General features: G+C 33.5%; 2 long non-coding RNA genes across 2 annotated transcripts in view; one reads left to right on the top strand and one right to left on the bottom strand.

Annotated features, from left to right (window-relative positions):
* The window catches only part of LOC139824720 (uncharacterized), a 36,365-nt gene extending 13,097 nt beyond the window's left edge, over positions 1-23,268 (bottom strand). The window contains exon 1 of the long non-coding RNA XR_011735256.1: positions 22,400-23,268. This is a non-coding gene — a long non-coding RNA (uncharacterized lncRNA). The remainder of the gene's footprint in view (positions 1-22,399) is intronic.
* On the top strand, positions 12,121-21,478 carry LOC139824725 (uncharacterized). The gene is made up of 3 exons (XR_011735259.1): positions 12,121-12,513; positions 21,156-21,216; positions 21,329-21,478. It is a non-coding gene; the product is annotated as an uncharacterized lncRNA (long non-coding RNA).
* Positions 23,269-23,607: the final 339 nt, after the last annotated feature.

Consider the following 23,607-nt stretch of genomic DNA (forward strand, 5'->3'; position numbering starts at 1 on the left):
TATATCTATGTATATATAAGTACTTATAAAAATAATAATTTTTTTAAATCAATCACGCATTTTATTTTAATGTTATAAAAAAATAACGAATTGTTACTTTCTTATAGTAACGATAACGGTAACAAGTTGCTTTTCCAAATTGCTAACAAGTAACGGTAATGATAACGCGTTACATTTTTAAACTGGATAATCTGGATACAGTTATGTTGTTTTTAGATAATTACATGGCATAAAGTAGGTATGAAACGAACAAAACAAGTGTTGTTTTGTTTACGCCTACCTGGTACTTTTGTCGCGTAATCACTAATCATTTCTCAGTCAGTCTAGGACTTGCTATACGTTTAAACGAAAACACGTTATACTTTGATACATCAACGTTGAACGCATAATGGGAAAACAGGGAAAGAGTTGGGTGTGGGAATATGCCAAAAGAAAAAACGATAAAGCATACTGCAATATATGTAGTGATGATGTAGATAACGAATTGAGTTGTGTCGGTGGCTCAACTGGCGCAATTGGTAATCCTTTGCGGAAGATCCATGGCTTACATCCTCAAATCAAGAAAAAAAAGTAAGTTAATAAATAAATAAATATATATATATATATATATATATATATATATATATATAAGTAAATTTTAAATTAATAAGTAAATAATAAATAATATAAATGTTAGCTGTATTGTTTAAATATACACGAAAAGAACAGTTTTGCTAAAATATCAAAAATTTGTGCCAGATATTGAAAATAATTTTGTTAAATCATCAAAATTATTTGTTGATTTATATCTTATTAGTTTGTTAAAGTATCAAAATGCTTTGATATGTGTTTTGACAAACTATAGTAAAATAAACTAGGAAATAATTTTATTGATCCAATAAAACTATTTTCAAATTTGTATTTTGCATAAATTTTTTATATATTTTAACAACTGTTCCTTCTGTGTATGGTTGGTCTTGCCGCTTATGAGTCACTTGCTCGTATATTTAATGTAAAACATTACCGTATTTTCTTATATTGAAAAACGCACTTGTCCATATGTGTCACGGCATTAAACCGCCCGCTATAATGTTTTCTCATTTTTAGACTATCACACGATGAGGATGTGGATGAGGAAAACATAGATAATTCAGATAAAGACAGACAATTAGAGAAGAATCTATTAGTACTTAATTCCTCAACACCATCATCATCTTCAGCCACTCCATGTTCATCCATGTTGTCAAATGAAGAATTTTCAACACAAAATCGTAGGAAGCGTCATCGACGTCCTATGAGCATTTACAAGAATGGACGTTCATGTAGTGCCGAAAGGTCAGAAATCATCGATCAAAGTTTAACGAAGATGATTGCTACGACTCAACTTCCTCAATCATTCGTCTCATGTTCTGGTTTTATTAATTTTATGTCTGTTATTGAGCCAAATTATAAAATTTGCAAAGAAAGTACTTAAAAAAAAAGATTAAGTAATTTGTATACTGAAGTTAAGAACAAAATTCGTGAAGAATTGAGGGTTGTATCTACTGTGGCGTGCACTTCTGACTGCTGGACATCATTAGCACAACACTCATACCTTACTATGACAGTACATTTAATAGATGATAAATGGAAATCTAAATCGTATACCCTTTTGACCCAGCTGATGATAGAGCGACACACAGCAACGAACCTTTCCGAGGCTATGAGCAAAATTTTTACGAAATGGGAAATTTCTGAAAAAGTATCAGCGGTAGTGACTGACAATGCGGCTAATGTTGTGAATGCAGTACGTGATATGATTGAAATTCAAGAGCAAGACGGTCTTACTTGTGCAGCTCATACTCTACAGCTTGTCGTAAATGAAGCTTTAGCATATCCAGAAATACAAGAGATTTGTCAGAAGGCTGGAAAAGTAGTGGGACATTTTCGCCATTCAACCGTAGCTACCACAACTTTGCAATCAAAGCAAGCACAACTAAATATAAAACCATCAAAATTAATTCAGAGTGTCAAAACAAGATGGAATTCCACATTTGAGATGCTGGAAAAACTTATTGCAAACCGTTTGCCCATATCAAATGTTTTAGCTGATAGGAATGTGACTACTTTTTCTGTAGCTAAAAAACTTGAAATAACGGAGGAACAATGGACGAAGATGGAAGAATTAGTAAATCTGTTGAGACCATTACAAATGGCCACAACTGTTTTTTGTAGAGACAACTACTCTCCTGCTTCTATAGTGCGTCCATTACTTTGGAAAATAATTCATCATCATATGCAATTAGTTTCTGAAGATTCGGATCTAGCAGCTACGTTTAAAAAATTTGTCTCCACAGAATTGCAGAACCGCTTTAAGCTCGCCGAATGGAACAATTTCTTCAACGTAAGCGCACGCCTTACTGCCTCATTCTTGGATCCTCGATCCAAGAATTTAGAAGACGAATTAGCTGAGACAAGGCAAAAAGTAAAAGAACATGTCCGCAGTCTCTTGGATACAGTACCAATAAACACAGTACCTAATGCAAAAGATGACCTAGGAAAAACTGTACACAAAACTGCTTTAGAGTTTTTATTTTATCAGCCAATGCATTGTGTTAATGATGTGGAATCTCAACTTCAAGCTTATCTTACGGAGCCACAACTGCGATTTGATTTAGATTATTTAGAGTGGTGGAAAACACGAGCCGATAAATTTCCAGCATTGGGGCCCTTTTAGCTAGAAAATATTTAAGGCTCCTGGTCCCTGAGCCGAGAACTCTGCGTTGACGGTGGCGACGCCACTCTCTCCTCTCACTCTCTCCAATGGAGAATTCTGTCTTGTGACATGTTGACAACCTATTTTGTTGTGCGTGCTATTTCTTTATTATTTGCTCTGTGCTTGTGCTCTAACGTTTAACGTATTCGTGAAAGTCGTAAAATTGGCCGAAAAGTAAGATTTGCATGCGGAAGGAACGTTTTCACCTCCTTTCAATAGTCGTTAAACGGCTGTTTAGGCTTCCCGTATGTTTAGGCTTCGTTTTATGGCTGTTTGTTTATTGTCGAAGGAAAAGGGTAGTTTTCGGCCAATTTTGGAAGTGTTCTGAAACGATCTATAGTGATGTTTTATTGAAATGTCTTTTTATTTGAAAATGGCATGCACAACAAAATTGGGTGTTTTTCTCGCCTCGATAGTAAGAATCCAATATGGCCGCGGTGACTACCCAGGAGCCTTAAGTATTCCTGCGACATCGGCGAGTGCGGAGCGTACTTTTTCTACAGCTGGAAATATTGTTACCCCAAAACGGAATTGTTTGTCTCCTGAAAATGTAAACATGCTTGTATTTCTTTACCAAAACAAATCTGTGTATACATGAAAGGATTATATATGATCCTATCAAAATTAGATTAAGAATCTCTTTCTTTTTTATATAGTTGTGTTAACATTTGTTATCGTATTATTCATTAGTAATAATTAGATGTATTATTCATTAAGAATCTTTTTTATTTAAATACTGGACGATGAAAGATGTGTTGTGTTTGTTATATTGGAATATATTAGAAATATCTAGTGTGTATAGGCAGTTTATTGTAAATCACAATTTGTGATTGTTTTTCTTCTTTCTTTTTTATAGTTTTGTTAACATTTTATTATTCATTAGTAATAATTAGATGTATTATTTATTAAAAATCTTTTTTTTTAAATACTGGACGATGAAAGATGTATTGTGTTTGTTATATTGGAATATATTAGAAATATTTAGTGTGTATAGACAGTTTATTGTAAATCACAATTAGTGATTGTTTTTAGATTATTGTTATTACATATTGTTGTTAATATGACGCACTGTTAAACAAAAACGGTATAAAAAAGTATTCTTTTGTTCAGATTTGGATGCAATTTTGACTTAAAATGAAATAAAAGCATATAAATATTAGTTAAATTTGTAAAACACTCTCTTCTACTCATAAATGAATGTACTTAAATATACGAGTAAATGAGCTTTTGTTTAAATAATAGCGAGCCCTAATTTTGACGCGGGGGAGGGGGGGGGAGCAAATAGGGGCAGACAAAAGCACGAGGGAACGACACAGTTCGACAAGTTTTTGTCACGCGTGCTCGCATCATCGACGACATCCGCGAGTGAGAGCGAGCGCATGCACGCACGTTCGTACGTACGCATGCACGCACGCACGAAATAACAATGTATAATTTTCTCAGTGATGTTTACTAAACGTTTACTAAACGTTTAAACGTAAACGTTTTTTTGGAAGAAAATGTAAACGGATAAACGTTTCACGTTTAAACGTTTATTCGAAAAACGGAATAAAATCAGAGCCCTAGTCGAGACCCGCACGTAAAAAATATCGAAAGGAAGTTTTAGTAAACGGATTCGAGACCACCGCGTTAATAGACACCGGTAGTGATTTTACTTTGATGCGAGAAGACAAGTATATATTAAATTAAACTCACCGCTGTTCGAGTAAAGTGAAATACGTTTTCGTGGAGTAGGAGCGCTGAATAACACAACGTTAGGTAGATTTTCTGCGAATTTGGTTGTCGATGATAATAGATTCTCGATAGACATTTATGTAATTCCCGACGATCTAATGCAACATGAATTATTGATCGGTGCGGATTTCTTGAACACCATAGATCTTAGAGCAAGAGAAGAAGTAACGAAGAGACTGACGTTGTTCCCGAAATCTTAAGTATCGATTACGACTGCGGAATGAACGAAGTTGACGTATCGAATATCGCGAATAAAGAGCATAGGCGCGAAGTTGAAAATTTAATTGAAGCATATAAGCCCGTAAAAACTCGCGACGACGTAGGCATTAAAATGACGATTGTAGTCAAGGATGATCAACCCGTGTATCAGCGACCGCGACGATTATCCAAAGCGGAAAAAGACGAAGTAAACGCGCATATTAAAGAATGGTTGCGGGACGACATTATACAGCCATCATTATCTGAGTACGCGAGTCCGGTAATACTAGTTAAGAAAAAAAAAACGGCGCGACGCGATTATGTGTAGACTATAGAGAACTTAATAAGAAGATCGTGAAAGATCGATTTCCATTACCGCTTATCGAAGATCAAATAGATTCGTTACAAGATGCCAAAGTTTTTACCACTCTTGATCTTAAGAACGGATTTTTTCACGTACCACTGGACGAAGACAATCGTAAATATACCTCATTTATCGTACCAGATGGGCAATACGAATTTTTAGTAGTTCCTTTCAGATTGTGTAACTCACCCGCAGTTTTTCAAAAATATATTAATGCGGTACTTAGAGTAACTTATTCAATCAAAAGTTGCTTCGAGTTATATGTATAGATGATGTTATCATTCCGTCGTCAGACGAAGAAGAAGGCTTGAGACGATTAAAGATTGTATTAGAGACAGCCGCTGAATGCGGGCTAATTATTAATTGAAGTAAATGTTGTTTTTTGCAAAAGAGTGTTGAATACTTAGGACATGTTGTCGAGAGCGGAACTATCCACCCCTCCCCGCGTAAAACGGAAGCTGTGGTGCGATTTCCGGAACCGAGTATTGTAAAGCAGGTGCAAAGTTTTATCGGCCTCACGAGTTATTTTCGAAAATTTATATTAGGATATTCATTGATTGCTCGTCCGTTGACGAATTTGTTAAGAGCGAATGTACCGTTTCATTTTGGTGAAGAAGAAAAAACTGCTTTCCGTGAACTTAAAAGGTTATTAAGCGATAAACCGGTATTGCAATTGTACAGCCCGAATCGCGAAACAGAGCTACATACAGACGCATCTAAATACGGGTACGGTGCTATTTTAATGCAACGCAATAGCGACGATCGAATGTTTCACCTAGTGTATTATGCGAGTGGGAAAACCACGGAAGCCGAAGAAAAGTATTATAGCTACGAACTCGAAGTCCTTGCGATAGTGAAAGCATTGCAGAAATTTAGAGTCTATGTGTTAGGTATTCCATTTAAAATTGTTACGGACTGCCGCGCGTTTACGTTAACGATGAATAAGAAGAATTTGTGTGTTAGAGTAGCGAGATGGGCATTGCTTCTTGAGGAATTCTCGTATACGATTGAACATCGGGCAAGGAAAAGCATGACCCATGTAGATGCGCTTAGTCGTAACCCGTTACCGAATGTATTTGCGATAGATGAAGACGATGAAGGATTAATTGTTAAATTAAAGAAAGCGCAGAGTAAGGATAGCGAAGTGCGACAAATTATCGATTTAGCGAATCGTGGTTCTACCAAAGATTATATTATGCGTGACGGACTATTATTTAGATTGTGTGATAACGATGTGCGATTAGTGGTACCGAAGCTTATGCAGTTACAAATAATACGGCAAGCTCATGAACAAGGGCATTTTTCGACTAACAAAACAGAGCTGTTAGTAAAAAGAGATTACTGGATTGCGAATATGCGTGCAAAAATCGAGAAGGTAGTATTTAATTGTGTTGATTGTATTTTAGCGGAACGGAAGAAAGGTAAACAAGACGGTTGACTACATACGATCGATAAAGGTAGTGTACTTATCATATCGATCACTTGGGTCCTTTACCGTCTACGAAAAAAATTTTCGACATATCCTCGTAGTTGTAGACGCATTCAGTAAATTCGTTTGGTTTTACGCCGTTAAAAGTACATGTTCATCTGAAGTAATAGATCGACTTAAGAAACAGGCTGTGATTTTTGGAAATCCGAGACGGATTATTTCTGATAGAGGCACCGCCTTTTCATCTCAGGAGTTTAAAGAATATTGTAAGCAAGAGAATATCGAGCATGTACTTATTACGACTGGCGTACTGCGATTTAATGGTCAAGTAGAGAGAATCAACCGAACTTTGATACCTTTGCTGACTAAATTGACGACGCCGAAACCAGATGAATGGTTTAAGTATTTAGATATTGCGCAACAGTACATAAATTCGATACCGAGTAGAAGCACGGGATTTACACCGTTTAACTTATTACTTTTAGGAACGCATATGCGCCTTAAGAGTAACCCGCGAGTTAAAGAATTAATTGATTCGGAGTTAGCTACTATTTTTCAGAATGAAAGAGACAAAATACGACTTTTAGCGAAGCAAAATATTCTTAAAGTTCAACAGGAGAATCGGAGATATTACAATAAGAGACGTAAAAAACCCAAGGAGAACGATTTGATAGCGATAAAGCGAACTCAATTCGGACCCGGAATGAAATTAATGCCGAAATACTTAGGTTCTTATGCTGTCAAAAATTGTCTGCGTAATGATAGATATTTAGTGAGTAAGGTCGGAGAACATGAAGGTCCCCTACGGACCTCTACGTCAGCGGACCATATGAAACCTTGGGTGGATGATGCGGAGAATTCTGACCAAGAGTAACCACACTTGAGGACAATTGTGATGACAGAATGGCCGAGTGTAGTATTGAAATGTATCGAGTTGTGTGTGTGTGTCGCGTGTCACGCGCGTGTCGCGATGCCGCGCCGTGTTGCCATGCGAAGAATCTATTAGAGAGTCGATCGTCTAATGACAACAGAGCGTTAATTTGTAGAGAGTCGTTTTTCGAAAGCAAGCGAGCAAAGGGCGTTCGTTGCCCAGGGAACAGTTACAGAGAAGCCTTCGAACCGAGAAGTCGAATTGTAACGTTTCGCGTCGTGTGTAGTTTCGGAGTTTGAACGAGGCTCAGCCTCAGCGTAGATCGAGCGAGAGTGTTAACGTTCCTTTTGTATCTCTCATATTCTTTATTCTCATCCTATAATAAACATTATACCGTTCTTATATCCTTCGAAACATTGGATACCATTTTTATTCTTACAGTATATTATGGCATTATGTTGCATGAAATCTGTTTAAGAACTGAAAGTTCAATAAAAGCTAGTGAAAACATTGAGTCATAGAATTATAAAAAAGTTAAAAGTTATAAAATATAGAAATTATTATATACAAGATTATATAAAAGTTTATATACAAAAGTTTTTAGAAATAGAAAAGGGTTAAAAGTTATAAGATATAGAAATAATTACAAGATTATATAAAAGATTATATACAAAAGTTTTCAGAAATAGAAAAGGGTTAAAAGTTATAAGATATAGAAAGTTATTAGATATAGGAAGTCATTAGATATAGGATTATAAGATATAGAAAAAGTTAAAAGAATGAGTATATATTTATATTAATGTTAAAATGTTAATGTAATAAAGTTTATTTTAAAAGTTAATATAAGATGATATATGTATTTAACATTTTAATAAACTACTTGCTATTACTCATTATGTGAAATAAAAAAAAAATCTAACTGCCAAATTAAATTTTCGAGAGATGAAATCGAACATTTAAATTACGATCAACCTTACTTTTACAACCGCAAACTGAACACTTAATTCTGCTCGTAGATTTACAACGCGGAGAAAATTCCATATTAATAAAAATACAAAGCCAGTAACGCAAAGCCAATACGACCGCACGTCAAGCCTGTACAATGCCACGAGATCTGTTACCTTTCACTGCTTTCACTTTCGACCACCAGATGTCATGACGACGAATGTCAGATCCCAATAGCACTCCCCGGAAAATTCTACCCCTATTTTTTATGGTTTTAATACAAATTTGGTCCAATAATTTTTAAGTTAAAAACGTTCAAACATACACCACCCGTAAGAATTAAAAAAATAAAAAAAATCGGTTTCCAGAAAATAGATAACGAAAAACTATACACTCTATAGCACTCTCCGGAAAATTCTACCCCTATTTTATATAGTTTTAATACATATTCGATCTAATAGTTTTTAAGTTAAAAACGGCCAAACATACACCATCCGTAAGAATTTTATATAATAGTATAGATTAGATATAGCGGGATGACTATAATATACAAGAAAATTGGTCAATTAATACTTTTTTATTTCTCAAAATTTGAATAATTTTCAAACCGGTTTTTAAAAAATCGGTAACGAAAAATTATCCATAAAAAAAAATTCAGCTTATCTCAAAGTTTGCGGAAATTGGAGCAATCATGTACATTTTTTTTTTACAGAAATCGGAAACCTTTTTACTATTAAATCGGTCTATTAATACTTATTATTTCTCAAAATATTTGAAAAATTTTAAAACCGGTTTCTAAAAAATCGGTAACGAAAAATTATCCATAAAAAAGAATTCAGCTTGATATCTCAAAGTTTGCGGAAATTGGAGCAATCATGTACATTTTTTTTTTACAGAAATTGGAAACCTTTTTACTATTAAATCGGTCTATTAATACTTATTATTTCTCGAAAAATTTGAAAAATTTTAAAACCGGTTTCTAAAAAATCGGTAACGAAAGATTATCCATAAAAATTATCCATAAAAAAATTTCAGCTTGATATCTCAAAATTTGCGAAAATTGGAGCAATCAAGTACATTTTTTTAAACAGAAATCGGAAACTCTTTTATTATTAGCAATTTTTCTAATTCTATTATACATTCTTTAATTCTTCCTACCCCTATTTCATAATAATTCTTTAATATTCAGTCAATTATTTCTTGAAAAATTGGAAAAATTTCGTAACCGGCTTCCAAAAAGTCGGTAACGAAAAATTATATATACTTTATAGCAATCCTCGGAAAATTTTACTCCTACTTCATATACAATTCTTTGAGTTTCGGTCAATTAATTCCCGAAAAATTGGAAAAATTTTGTAACCGGCTTCCAAAACGATCGGATTTCACCAAAAATCGGTAACGAAAATTTATACACTTTATGGCACTCTCCGGGAAATTCTACTCCTACTTCATATACAATTCTTTGAGTTTCGGTCAATTAATTCCCGAAAAATTGGAAAAATTTTGTAACCGGTTTCCAAAACGATCGGTAACGAAAAATTATATACTTTATAGAATTCCCCGGAAAATTCTACCTCTGTTTCATATACAATTCTTTGAGATTCGGTCAATTTATTTCCCGAAAAATTGGAAAAATTAAAAAAACCGGCTTCCAGAAAATCGGTAACAAAAAACTATACACTTTATGGTACTTCCCGTAAAATTCTGTCCCTGTTTCATATACAATTCTTTGAGATTTGGTCAGTTATTTCTCGAAAAATTTGAAAAATTAAAAAAACCAGTTTCCAGAAAATCGGTAACGAAAAACTATACACTTTATGGCACTTCCCGGGAAATTCTACCCCTACTTCATATATTTTTCGTAAAAATTCGGTCCACTAACGAATGAGTAGTTCGCGGTCAAACATACATACAGACGACGGTACTTATGTATATAGATATAGATAGTTATATAAACTTCATAAAATAATTTATGACAATCATATTCTTCCGGTTTAGACATTTTTCTGAAAAAAATCGTTATATGCCATGCATGATAATATGCTATGACACATGTTTTGTATCAATAATATATTTTTATTAACACGACTGTTTTATTTTTATTACACTGTTATTATTTTCTTGTCTTCTAATTAATTGTATTTATAAATAGTTAACACGTTATCTCTCTTTCATTTTTTTAATTCACACGGTTTATTCATTTTTTTCCGTAACTTTACAATACATGGTCGAGATGCTATTGCTTTTCTTAATTTTCTAGTTGTTGCACTTTTTTCTGAACGCAATGTTTTAATTTTGCTCATTAGAATATAGGAATTGAAAAATTGACGAAAGATTTCAGAATGGCAAAATAGCTTGGTACTTAGGGGCGAGGGGGGGGGGTAGCTTCAGAATAAAGGGGAATTCTACACTACATAATTAATATTATATTTTTCACAAGCGGCAAAATTTATCCGATATAGACATTCAGAATATCAGCAGATTCGAAGTGAGAGATCTTTAAGGATGTATGGGTGATATCTCAAAGCATTACCAAAAATCTAAAAATTTCATAGATTGTTCTATTATTACGTCTAGGTATCTGTGTAAAATTTCAGCACAATTCTCTTACTAGTTTAAAAGTTATTGTAATTAAGTATGTATTGGAGGTATTTCAAATATATTCAGAAAGTGCTGTAAATTGTTTCTAAATTAAATTAAAAATACTCTGTAAAATTTTGAAGTTATTTAAGAGTTATTTAAGTTTAAAGTTGATAAAATTAACATTATCCCTTATAGAGAATCGACATTTTTGCTGTAAATATAAATAAAATATAAATAAACCATTAAGATATTTCTTAAACTTTTTTTATGTGTAAAACATACATTATTGATATTGTATTTTAAGTTTCAAAATTTTTTGCAACAAAACAATTTTTTTAATTGTTTAAACAATACCAATTATTTAAATAACAAAAAATTATACTCAAACTGTTAACGGTAATCCCTTCTAACATATAAAAAATTTTGAGTTGTTGGACATACATGCAAAATCTTCTTTTATTGAAAGTTTAACTTTTTAGCAAGGACTGTACGACCCATTCATCCTTAAATGTGGCCAAAAATTTTAAAATAAAATTTGAAGAAAGTCGAGGTATCCGCCATCACAGAAATGTTAGAAAATTTAATATTTTATCACTAATCTCCCATGTGGTCGAAATTTCGAGATTTTGTTCAATTTCTGGCGGCCTCTGTCGTCAATTGGGACATATTGATGATCGTGCCAGAAGTCTTCTCTCATGCGAGAAAAGGTGAATCGCGCGCGCAGTCAGGGTGCGTGATGATCTGCCATTCCGCTTTTCTCCCGTCACTTTAGTGACCGCGAGGGGCTCCGTCCTGGTGAAAGGCGTGAAAGCAAGCAATAGCAGCAGCAATAGCAGCAACGGCAACGAGGGTGAACCAGCTTCTGAGAGAGTAGTGGTAGCGGAGGGTGCGGCTTTAGTCACATATAGACGATGATGTTCGATAAGCGCGGACAGGTGCGCGTGACACTTCTAAAACTAATCTCTGAGCGATGCAAAACTCAATGAGGGTAAATAAATAGGATAAAAATAGGAGAGCAAAAACTAAGGTAATTTTTGCCGTAAGGATAATCATCTTCTTCGCATGTCTATAATGACGGAATCTAATTATCCTTAGAAGAATTATCAAAATTATTGCAAATGAGCAGTGTGCGTATACATTTTCGTATATATATTCGAAGGATCGAATGAGTTCTCTCTCTTGTCAAGGGTCACGCATATTAAAGTTTATTGTCGCTTCACGATATATATGTTTCCATAATTAAGAGCTCATATGAGATATCGTCGCCATTTATTGCCGTCATTGCCGCCGCTGCTGCCACCGCTGCCACCGCCATCCGCCATCGTCGTCGGCGTCGTTACCGTCGCCGCCACTGCTGTCGCCACCGCCGCGGCTGCCGCCGTTGCCACCGCTATTGCCGCCACCGCCCGATACGTCGTCGACCCTCTACCGGGCGTCACATTTGATATGTGGGGTCGCATTCACCACCGCGATAGCCGTCGAGGGCGTCGAGCCACGTTACTACGAGCCGCGCACATCCCGTGTTCGTCGCGCTCTCGTGACCAGTAGGCGTGTCGGGAATTGTGACAATCGCATGAGAGTGCGAATATCGTGCGAACGGTGCGAATACATTTCGAGAGAGATAGAGAGAAAGAAAGAAAAGCTCCGGCGACGGGGTGAGTTTCTTTGGTAAGAGGGAGGCCTATTCTGAGCGAGATGAAAGTAAGTCGAGATAATTTTTGCAGTGGACGCGTCGACTTTTGGAGAATGTACGAAGTATACGAATAAACGTGATTTCGTTAAATTTTATTTGAATAAGTTTAAAAAGCATGCAGGCGTTATTTTTGAATTCTGATACGTCGTGTTTGCGATTTAAAATGCAAGGAGCCAGAGTTATTCCGTTATTCATTATTTAGGCATGTTGCAATCTTTTATGATTTTTATTTCTATTTTTCTTGTTTCTAAAATATTCACTCGCGAAATTCGATAATTTAGATATTTTAGACGCGGTAAAATGTTGATAAAAATTTTTCAGAAATACGCAAAATTATTTCCCTATTGTGAAATATCTCCAGTCTTTTCTGCTTTCTTATAATTGTTGCGGAGTATCATAAAGGGTGTGATAGTTTTGATTATATGGGTTTATTGACTCGAGCTATAATGTGAGGCGAGATCACAGAGATCCTTGTGAGAAAAGGTCGAGATTAATTTCTGAACAGAGACTAAAATATGCAAACTGTGCTGTGCAAAAAAGAGTTTATTCTTTTTACGTATAAAACTCTTCTTGAATAAATGCAACATTTGAGATAGCAATATTTTTTAAACGAGTGAGTTATAAAATTCATGTTTACACAAACGATATACATTTATGATGTAAGTTTAGCGAACTGAATAGATGATAAAAGTTTGATATCAGTGTGATTCGTTATACATTTCGCGATAAATTTGACGCATTAGATAATTTCTGGAGTCGATTTTCCACACTTTAGTTTTCGAATTGATTACAAATCTTGTTTATTTCGTCTTTTCTTTAGAGTTCTCGATTTTTCTTTTATATTTCTTTCTTGGTTTTAATTTTTTATTTATGTTTTATGACTAATCATTCATGACTAATATAAGATTATTTTAACATGCTTTTCTTTTTTCTTTTTTTTTTGCTTTTTATATAGCTTTTTTCTTTTTGTTGCTTTTTAAAATATAATCTGAATATCTGAATGTATACATTACACTCAGATATTCAGATTATATTTTTTTAATTTTAAAAGGAATCGATAGTTTTGCATTCTATTGCTGCATCACCATCATGACACAATTTCAATGTTATTATCCATTCAATTTAACATGTATATATGCAATCGAGCAAACTCTAATATACGAATTGTTTCCATGTTTTTCAAAAAGATGTTTTTAACATCAAATTTTTTTCTATTTTTACTTAATTTTAATCACCAAGATACTTATATATTTATACATATTTCGCACAATTCCGAACAGGAATTCTCAGAAATCTTGTTAATAAATGTAAACAAATTTTGACGATTGTATTTACAAATCTCATAGAAATTAGTAGATTTCACGCACGCGGAGATAAATTAAAGGAACGACAGATTTTTGAGGTTCAGATATTTTATTGATAGCTAAGAATTAATATACTGATAATCATTAATGTTATTGTTATTTGCTAGTATAAAAAAGCCCATTTTATATAAATATCGTGTAACACTGAAATAACATTATTGTTCTTCTAATATATGAAGTGTATTAAGACGATCAATAATTATAATGCAACAAGGTTACAGATTACTTTCCAAATCAACAAATAATGTTATTTAAACACTATATGTAATTTAATTTTAACGATTTACTTTTTATTCGACGCGGAGATAATAACGATATTACGATTGCCTGAAATGCGGATGTCATGAGACATTTAGATAAGTCAGGAGATATTCGGAGATATTCATTTGATATTTTGTTGGATATTCGTGCCGTGCAGGTTGCTCAATCTGTTAAAGAAAACCGGCGTTTAACGTTGGAGAAGCGCCGCTATTGACCATCTCGCTATCCTTTTCCGAGCGCATGGGCGCGGTTCTGATCCTATAATACTCTGTTCTACTTTCAAGCGTCTCCATGCAGTTTTACATGCGTGTCGCGAATTTTTATTTGTTGATTGTTCTCGTTTATCGAGACATGGGATATAAAAACATTTCGGCAAAAATTACCTTAAATGAATATTAATAATTTTGCCATTTGTCAATCTGAAATTAATAAAATTAGAGATGACTCGCGACTTGGAATTTTCTTTCATAATGAGTACTTGAGGATCATTAGAATTTACAAGCAATAATACAGATTAATATAAATAATTCGAATAATAATATAAACATTTTATAATCAAGTCCGAAAATGTCAATATACGTATGTCAAAATTAAATATAATATAACAGTCGAATAAAATACTATTTAACATTTTCTATTTTTGTTAAAGCGAAAACGATTTTAAATAATTAATTAATGGCAATAATGTAGAGTCAATTAGCTTTGATTTGATGTATTATAAGAGTGAGGGACATCTATTGCCTGTGTCGTCTATATTTTGTTACACTAATTATCTGTGCGGGATGTATTATTGGCTATTTTCACTACAGTCTACATTGGGCGCGTTCACCAGACACAACTGTTGCACAACTGTTGAGTTCGTCTTATCATCACTCTGCGTTAAGTGGTTGGTTCTAAAAGTAAGAGCCAAATCACGTTCGACTGCTATACTGAGCGGCTTGGTCTGCTGAACACGACCATTGATTGAAACTGCTTGTGTACATACAAATAGATTATATCGATCTCTGTATATGATAGCGTTCTTAAACTATCGGAGATATTATTTTTTTAGTTATATAATAGAATATTTGTGTGAGTGCGCGAGCGTGGATATATATTTAAATAAAAATTTAGTTATGCTAGGTATATAAAATTAGAAGGAGATATCGTAAAAATAAAATATATATTGATGATATAAATATTATTTTCTGTTTATTTTATTATGTATACTTAACATATACTTATGCTTTATTTAAATTATATAAAGCAATATGTATTCATTTATGTGTAAGCATAAAATGCAAATAAAGTTCATTCATTCATTCAATATGTATTTATTTATATTATATATAAAGTAATATATTTTTGACAAATTATTACACAACAAATATCATTGTATAATCTTTCTGAACTGTAGTTCTTAAATGACTAGTTTATGTTCTCGTCACATCGATATTTTGTTACTACAGTGCATTTTTGCCGCTAGCAGATTCTTCTATTTTTCAAAGTATGCTTGTCCAAACAAAAATAAATCTCTGTGATTAATAGTTACTTATTTATAATTAATTTTTCTTGTAACTGACAATACTCGTGTGGATCGATTTTGGGTTGTAATATCATGTTTGCGGTTTGAATCGACATTAAGTGATTAAGTAGTTATTTACTCGTGTAGTGTAAATTCTCGCTTGTGTAAATTTATCAACATTACAATCGACTAACAATACGTCGGTGAGTATATTGATTGCCGTAAAAAATAGTGGCTTTATTATTGCTCGATTAACAAACTCTAAATCGTTATCAGATATAATGTGAATATAATAAAAAATATGTGATTATTCAAAAAAATCATAAAGCATACCATATAATGATACTATCGTGATTGAAGAGATGTGAGAGTGTATAATTTTACATTTCAAATTATGATATTGGCTTCCAACATCGGGCGCTATGACATCTAGTGGCAAGATGTCAACTATTATAACCGCACATCTACGCTCAGAATATTTTCTCCCTCTTTATCATTTTCAATCAGATGGGCCCACTCGCAAATATGTTGCAATTATCGAGATAAATCATAAGCTAAATATTGAAAAAATTATCAAGTTTTTCTTGAATATCTTAAAAAATATTAGGCAAATAAAAAACGTTTCAAACTTGGTGTGATGTATACTTTTAGAGATAACAGCTTATAATACTTTAAATGGCCCGCCCTGTATATACAGGATAGTTCACATAAACCTTTGTAACTCGAAATCTACTCGACCGATTATAGTAACACAAAGGGAATTAAGGATGTTCTGGAGGCACCGTTTCAATCAAAAGTATGCACGAAATATTAAAAACACCGATATATATATAAATTCTCCAGGGATCCAAGGACAAAAAAATGTACATAAATTATAGTTAATAAATGTAATATAATAGAATGGGAATAATATAATAGGCAAATGTAATAGAATGCAAAAAACGTTGACTTACAATTAGTGACTGTAAATAACTGTTACTATTTTTTTTAAATTTCAAAAAAAAATTTTGTAAAATGTTTTAAAGGACCTCTCACTAAACATCATGAAAATGGGCTCCGGCGAAAATGGCTGAATTTGAAATATGTTGTATTTTTTGGGTAATTGAACAAATATTCCCTCAGACAAAATGTCAAAAAATCTACAGTTTCGTCGTTTAAACGGTTCAAATATATAAAATCGTAATTAATCAACCCTTAAAAGCCTGAGATAAAACCAGCAAAGCTATCATTTTCGGATCAATACGGTTACCATTATAAGGGAACAACATAAATTTTTAGTAAACAAAATAGTTAAAAAATAATTTGTTTATGACAATATTGTTTAAACAATTTAAAACCGTTGTTGTTTACAAGAACTGATTGCTAATTTGAATTCTGTGGGAAAAATCGTGACGGAAATGTATATAGCGTTTTCTACATAACGCATTATTTGTTGAAAAATGTGCAGTCAACAAATGGCTGATAGTATGAAACCTACACTCAGAGAAAAAATTTGTACCAGCAACTAGAATTTTTTTTGTTAAACCGACTAGAAATTTGTGGATAAATAGCGCCTCAACTATGTATAATATAGTTGTAATAACAACAATAAATAAATTATTTAAACTACAAGAAAGTAGTGGCATTAACGAAAAATATATTGTGTATGCAAAAAGTATGTTGTAGTAACATGAATAATTATTCATTGTAGTGATATCAACATAATTTTTAGAGTTGTCTAATAAAGAATAATTTCTTATTTGTTAAACTAAAAGATTTATAATTAATATACCTAGGCGACTAGCGCCTGAAAATATCTGCTTTGGTCCCGTAGGGGGTCTCCTTATATACAGGTCGGTGCGGAATTTTGAACTCGAGAGAATGTACGGGCGATGCGACGCCTAGCGGCGTCGATGCAATCTATTTATAATCCAAAATTGATTAATATATATGTGGGTGAACACACCCTGACTGGCGAACCTTAGAAGGATCGCTGGAAAAGCCCTGCTGAGCGACCCTAGTTATAGGAATCGATGTTGAATTTTAAACACGCAAAAGTATACTGGCGATGCACCGCGTAGCGGGCGCGAGCCGAACTCTCTCGCCGCGCGAGTCCGCGCTGCCGCCCGCACCAGCTTCTGGAAGTATGCTACACAACAAAAAAATATTTGTCTAAACAATAAGTCAAGGAGTTGTCTAAACTTGAAAAATGTTATTGTCATATCTTGTTTTATGGAGTCTATATAACTATAATAATTATAGTTGAGGCGATATTTAACTATCAACTAATAGTTGACAAATATTGTTTCTGTGACTATACTTTTATAGTATTTAGTACTATTTAGTTCCTATTACTTTGGAAAACTAGTTACAAGTAGTTAAACTGCAGAGTTGCCAAAAAAATAGTTGCCACAACTATTTAGATTTCTCTCAGTGTATTCCAATAGGGGAGACCGGAGCTAACTCGATATCGGGGCAAACTTGACACTAGACTTTTTGCTAATTTAAATCTATCGTAGAAACTTGCCTTTCCTACTGCAAATGCGTCTTTATGTGCTAGTATTATCAACGGGATTTGATGACATTCTATTCTGAGTTATGGTGTAATTTTTAGCGCGACATAAGCGTTTTTGATGGTGAAAAGTAATTTTTATGATCTCTCAAAAATTTCTACTCTTTCATCGAGCTTTACTCTTGCAAACCTATATGTAAGTGATTTTCATGGAAAATTTGATGCTCTATATGAATCCGATAATCGTTTTTGGATATTTTCAAAATTTTCATGTTTTTGAAGTGACAAAAGTGAAAAACGACGTCCGGGGGCAAAGTCGACACCACGCCGTTTCGTCGGCTCCCAGTAACAAACGATGCTTGTCATGCAGTCGTATGGCTCATGACAAATGTATGCGCACGTCCGATCACGAATTTACCTGCATTAATTGTTTTTCAGACATGAGTTTAGATGAAGATAATTGAAAGTTCAACAATTTTTGTTCTCATTATTTTAAATGATTGTTCTAGCTTTATTCCGAATTTTTATATTTTTTAAATACACAATAAACAATGTATTTCCATTTTCAGACAGTAAAAAATAAGTTCCAGATCAAATTGTGTCGATCAGACAAAGTGTCGAGTTTGCCCCGGCATTTTTCAATTCGAAAATTTGTCTTTGCGTCACTTTTTCTTTCCTGGCGGCAAAACAAAGCGACGTACAGCAAAACTTTCTGAATCAATTTTGTACCTGAAGGAACACTCTTTAAATATATACCATTGAATTTGCCTAAAAATTTTAATTAAATATTAAAAATTGTCTTTAAAAAAATAGTGTCGAGGTAGCCCCGGTCTCCCCTACCTAGTCTGACCCTTATAAGAAAAAAAAACAAGTACTGTTATACGCAGATACATTGATATTGAATGTTTCAATTTCTTGGTGTACCTGTCGTACGACGAGAAGCATTCCAAGGCGATAATAGGCATACCGAAGATAAACACTTAATATTAATATATCTATTGAGATCTGACATTCGTCGCTATGACATCTGGTGGTCGAAAGTGAAAGCACTCAGGGCTCACAGATCTCATGGCATTGTACATATGTACAGGCTTGGCGTGCGGTCCTACCAGCTTTGCGTTGTATTTTTATTATTATGGATGTTGAATTTTATTCTCCGCGTTGAAAATCTACGAGCAAAATTAATTATTTAGTTTGCAGTTGTAAAAATAAGGCTCCAAAAACTTTAAATGTTTGATTTTATTGCTTTCCTAATCCCAAAATGAGTGCTTCATACATGTCAAACATTTATTTGGCAATTTATTTTAAAGCTTGGAAAAATGCATTAAAAATGAAGAAAGTGACCTTTTATATGAGAATGTGTTAGCCGTTCTGCGCCATATTTGGATAAGCCCCACCTCCATGTCAGATTCCAATATAACAGTACTTGTTTTTTCATAACATAAGGGTCAGGCTACTGAAATAGGTTTCACTATCAGCCATTTGTTTATTGCTAATTTTACAACAAACTAGACATCACAGACACGCGCTTTGCGCGCGCTATTTAGCTTTAACATTATACTATTACTATTACATTATTAACCTCTTGATACACATAAAACTGTCAAAATATACGATGACAAATGCTCACGAAGTCAGCGCAATGAGAGAACCAATCAGCATCGCGAAAAAGCGCCAACAATAAAATCTCTTACACGGCTTTTTTATGAGCGGATAATGCGTTATATAGAAAAACGCTATACATTTCCGTCATGATTTTTCCCACAGAATTCAAATTAGAAATCAGTTTTTGTAAACAATGACGTTTTCAAATTGTTTAAACAATACTATCATAAATAAATTATTTTTTAACTATTTCGTTTACTAAAAATTCATATTGTTCCCTTATAATGGTAACCGCATTGATCCGAAAGTGATATCTTTGCTGATCTGACCTCAGGTTTTTAAGGGTTAATTTATACGATTTTATATATTTGAAAGGTTGAAACAACAAAACTGTTTATTTTTTGATATTTTGCCTAAAGAAATATTTGTTCAGTGGCCCAAAAAGTACAACATATTTCAAATTCAGCCATTTTTGTCGAAGCCTATTTTTATAACGTTTAATGCGGGGTCCTTTTGTTGTTATATTTTTGTTTGTTGATGATCTACTTGTGTGTGAAATATCATTATATTGGTGGCATTTTTTAATGCTGACACAGCAAAACTTGGATATTAAAAAATTAGTAACTTTTTATTTAAATTGTGAATCGAAATTTGGTCCCGAACTTTGAAAGAAAATACAGAATAGTATGATATTAAATTTTCATCAACTTTGTAGCATTTTGACAAGCTTTCCAAAACATTCTTAAAACAATAATGTACTTTGAGTTACTTAATTTATTAAATGCATAAAATATCTATCATAAATTTGCAAATATTTATTTATGCGAATTAAATGTTTGCAAGGTCATGGTGGATATTTTAAGCATTTATTATAATAAATTGAATAATTCAAAGTAGATTGACTTCCATTGACGTATTTATCTGAAAATGTTTATAAAGATGAAATTTGAATTGCTCGTTTTTATTAATGGAAGTACTTTAGAAAAAAATATTCCGTATAAAAGTTATTTGTTTTTATTTGTCGTAGAATTAAGAAATGCAACTTCTTATAGAGAGTTCCATTTGAAATTTTAAAGCTTCCCCCCCCCCAAGAACGGGATCGTAAAGAGACTTGGGCATACCGCCATTTTGATGCTCACTTAGCAGTATCGACATCCTATAAATTTTAATTGATCAAATAGATTTTGAGTTATAAACATGTAAAGGTCTTATATATATATAAGTATGTACCCGAGTGTGATGTGTTAGTGAATTCGCAATTATTGGCAAATATTTTTTTGTATACATATAAGCGTGTGTATCCATGCGTACATGTGTGCGAGCGTGCATGCTACGTGTGCGTAATCTAGTAATTAAAACAATGGAATTATGTATTACAGATGATCTTCTGGATCAGTTTTCCTCGCTTTTCCTATGTTTGGTACAGACACTGACGATATGGTAAAGACATTTGACAAAGTGCTACATTACTCATTAATGTGTTTAAGAATTACAATACGAACCCGTGGGTATCGATGACAATTGAGAAGTATATATGAATGATTATTCTCAGGATACAATATGGCCTCAGTACTTTGGCATGCCTCTAGGAATAGTTTTCTTTCACCGGTCTTCGTGTTACTCTTGCTGCTGTGTCCACACAACTCCACAGGTCAGTAAGAAGCACGTGACATAATCATTAAGACGTTTCATGCGTTCAATACTTGGTAAAAATTTACATAATGTCTAGAACGGCTTATTGACAGGGGAAAGTAGGGGAATAGTGCGCAGTGGGTAATAGTGCGCGGAAAATATTTTCCTTTACACAGCCAGCTCCGATGACCTTGATCTTGACATATGTTGTCAAGGACATGACCCTGAGTAACTTTTCCTTAAAATTTAATCGTCGCGCATTGCTTATTTAAAAGTTATAAACAAAAAAATTTGGAAAAATTTACAAGTTTGTGTCAGTGCTAAAGGAATAAGTAATATACTGATATATGTGTATAGACAGTACGGTTCCCAGTCAAAATGTCTCTCCTAAATGATCTCATACAAAAAAGTCTCGGGAAAAATATCTCAGTCCAAAATGTCTTAGTCCAAAGATATCTCAGTCCAAAATGTCTCAGTCCAAAAATATCTCAGTTCAAAAATATCTCAGTCTAAAATGTCTCAGTCCAAAAATATCTCTGACAATAATTAACCTCGAAAGTACATCATACAATTTATATTACACAATATCATTGTAATGAATTACATCTTACAAATTTTTATTACAAAATATCATTATAAAAAATTAATATTACATTTAATTAGTATTAGGACAGTTGCAAACCCATATGACAACTCGTCTCGCGTGGAAAGTGTATGCGTGGAGGCAGTAGGTTCCGCCCCCCTGCGGGGGGCTCCACTATTATTAAACTAGACACATAGTGTGCCTTCAAAGTACATGCGTGGACTTTCCACGCGTGGAAAGTTGTAAACCCATGTGGCACCTCGTTTCGCGTGGAAAGTGTATGCGTGGAGGCAGTAGGTTTCGCCCCCCTGCGGGGGGCTCCACTATTATTAAACTAGACACATAGTGTGCCTTCAAAGTACATGCGTGGACTTTCCACGCGTGGAAAGTTGTAAACCCATGTGGCACCTCGTTTCGCGTGAAAAGTGTATGCGTGGAGGCAGTAGGTTCCGCCCCCCTGCGGGGGGCTCCACTATTATTAAACTAGACACATAATGTGTCTTCAAAGTACATGCGTGGACTTTCCACGCGTGGAGACAAAATTAATATTACATTTAATTAGTATCACATTTCATGAACAGCCATACATTGATAATAAATTATTCTAATCAACTGGAATATACAAATAATAACAATAATATAATAAATCACCTTTACTTGAGATATTTTTGTTCGATACATTATTGTCTGAGATATTTTTGGACTGAGACATTTTGGACTGAGATATTTTTGGACTGAGACATTTTAGACTGAGATATTTTTGGACTGAGACATTTTGGACTGAGATATTATAGACGAGATATTTTTGCTGAGATGTTTTGGGCTGAGATAAAATAAGGGGTCACCAGACAGTACACATGTGAGTGGGGGAGGAGCGGTAGTCCTTTCCCCGCAAGCAGGGGGGTGGGGGGGACCTCGGTTCGCGTGAAAAGTCTTGACAATTCTCAATCGTGATCGTGCAAACCATGTGCCTTGAAAAGGACTAATTGTGAAATTGCATACCCTCTTCCGTCCTCGAGCTTGGTTGTAATAATCTTTTTCAAAAAAGGTTAAAAAAGGCGCCAAGTACACGCGCAATGTATGTTGTAAATCCAAAAATCTTAAATGGTAGTCTTTATATCTCTCTAACAAAATAATTCACAAAATTGCGTTACTTAACTCAATCCAAGTGATATGTATTTCAAAAAAAGATGTGAAATCTTTAAATTACCCCAATTACAAAGAGAATATATATTTTGCTTTGAAAAATAATTGTTGTGCAATTACTTTTAAAAAATAAAACTCAAATGGTACATAGTATCTTTGTATTCCCATTCAAGGTTCTTTCCATTCCAAGCTTTAATTCTCCTTATGAAAATTATAATATTACAAATAATTATTTTAATCACAAAAAATAAAAAAGATAACAGTACAAAATAAAAATATTTAATTAAAACAAAATAAATAAATTTTTCTTGTAAAAAAACTTGCCGCTGCTTTTTTACTTCCACCGCATACTTTCCTAAATTATGTTTATTGCTTTTTTATTTAATCAAAAATTTGATACTTTATTAAATTCAATCAAAATTTTAGTAGGTATTTTATTAAATTTTGAGATATAGCAGCGCCAAGTTTAA

Source organism: Temnothorax longispinosus, unplaced genomic scaffold, assembly GCF_030848805.1.
Source record: "Temnothorax longispinosus isolate EJ_2023e unplaced genomic scaffold, Tlon_JGU_v1 HiC_scaffold_53, whole genome shotgun sequence".
Lineage (NCBI taxonomy): Eukaryota > Metazoa > Arthropoda > Insecta > Hymenoptera > Formicidae > Temnothorax > Temnothorax longispinosus.